General features: G+C 54.4%; 1 protein-coding gene across 1 annotated transcript in view; it reads left to right on the forward strand.

The window, feature by feature from the left end:
- Positions 1-1,606: 1,606 nt before the first annotated feature.
- PTPN4 (protein tyrosine phosphatase, non-receptor type 4) overlaps positions 1,607-2,048 on the forward strand; it is an 82,144-nt gene continuing 81,702 nt past the window's right edge. Inside the window, exon 1 of the mRNA XM_018568721.1 lies at positions 1,607-1,698. The gene's annotated coding sequence lies outside the window, so the exon portion shown is untranslated. The remainder of the gene's footprint in view (positions 1,699-2,048) is intronic.

Genomic DNA, 2,048 nt, shown 5'->3' on the forward strand with positions numbered 1-2,048 from the left:
ACAGCTGGTGTCACCTAATCGTATCCACCGGGACTATACATCTGGTGTCGCCTATACAAGAATACCACCAGGACCCTGGACAGCTTGTGACACCTATAGAATCACGCGCTCCTGGACTGGTGTCACCTAGAGAAGGACCTGACTATAGACGTCTTCCATTGCCGCTACAGCCACCTGTTCTTGGGCTTCATACATCCTGTGGTGCCTATAGAACACCACCACTGGGCCCTCTACATCTCATGTCACCTATAGAACCACGTCACCGGGACTGTCTACTTTTACTGTCAGCCGTGCAACCCCCCCCGGTGCAGACTGCATATGTTGGCTGTCACGTATAGGACCACCGTCCGAAGGACTGTGTACGTACAGCGGTGTCTATAGGATCGCCCGGAACACACCACGTCACCTATACAACCATCTTCAGAACAGAGAGGGCCGCTGTCACCTATAGGGTTGGCTTCATTTGAGAAGTATCACCTGTAGAATCTTCCTGAGCCGGAACCTATACGTATACTGTCCTCTGTAGGGACCCGCCCAGGATTATTGGGGTCTCTGTGTTTTTGGAATCGTCAATCATGTGCTCCCCATACGTCCGCCATCACCGGGAACATACGCGTCACTGCCGTCTATAATCGTACCCTGGGACGTATAGATTTCCCTTCTGCTGTAAACCAATCTATTGATCGGCCTGTGTGCTCATCACCTACAGATCCACCTGCTGGAACGTATAGATTCTCCATGCTGTCACCTGTGTGCTCCGGACCCTTGCCTTCATGGGGGCCCGTCGCCTATAGATCCACCTGCTGGAACGTATAGATCCTCGCCATCACCCGTGTGTTGCACCCCTGGGACGTACACTGACAGATCGCTTGGAATATATTTTGGAGCCTACAGGTCCCTACGGATGTGACGTGCGTTTGCCTGCTGGGACGTATAGCTCTGCCGGGACCTATGAATATCCCCTGCCTGCCTATTGGAACCTATAGGATCCCCCGTCACCTGTAGACACCCCCCCCATGACTTTCTGCCCAATATATTGATCCCCCATCACCTATATATCACCATCTGCTGTATAGACCCCCCTAGTCGTATACGTCCCTCACCTCTCTTAGGTGAAGGTCAGACCTGCACCCCATATCTGTATATTTCCACCTATAGATACTGCCACCGCTATAAGTATATATATATTTGTCCCACCATCTGCACCCCCTCTACATCCCTCCACCATCTGCACCCCCTCTACATCCCTCCACCATCTGCACCCCCTCTACATCCCTCCATCACCTGCACCCCCTCTACATTCCTCCATCACCTGCACCCCCTATACATCCCTCCATCACCTGCACCCCCTCTACATCCATCCTTCCTCTGCTGTCACTCTGCTCTGCATTCAACAGTTGCACAACGCTCTGCCGTCTCCTATAGATTGCAGTGGAGTTGATACTCGGATATCACCGTCTCCTATAGGGGCCCCTCTATACCCCCTCAGATCTATATCCCCCTTCCGTCCCTGATTACCTGTCCTGCCCTTTACCCCGGAGATCCCTGCGCTCGGCTGCAGCATGACGCTCCATCTCTTGGGAATGCCGCCGCCTCCTCCGACTCTCCAGCGGAGCTGAGACCACCTGACCACCGGGTGCAGCAGGAAGACCCACCACGTTCCTCCCTGCGAACTGCAAGACCGGCTCTTATATGAAGGTAAACTTACGTGTGTGTCTATATGTGTCACCCAACTCCCCTCCGCATTTCTATAGGGTTGCATGGTGGCATAGCGTGCCCGTGACCCTAATCTTCAGTTGCCGAGCCGTTATCCATCCCCCGCAACCCATCTGCCACCCGAGGGGCACATTATACCCCCCCACCAGGGCAGAAATTGGTGGGCACAGATCTTGCACTGGGACCCTAATCTTGTATTCCGGAGCCGTCACCCCCCTCCTCTCACTGCCAGCTGAGGGGCATATTATGCCCCCCACCGGGGCAGAAATTGGTGTGAGGGGTGGAGTGACCCCAATCTTCAGCTGCTGAGCCATCGCCCCTCCCTTCCTGCC

The sequence above is a fragment of the Nanorana parkeri genome, unplaced genomic scaffold, assembly GCF_000935625.1.
Source record: "Nanorana parkeri isolate BGI_ZX_2015 unplaced genomic scaffold, ASM93562v1 scaffold1233, whole genome shotgun sequence".
Lineage (NCBI taxonomy): Eukaryota > Metazoa > Chordata > Amphibia > Anura > Dicroglossidae > Nanorana > Nanorana parkeri.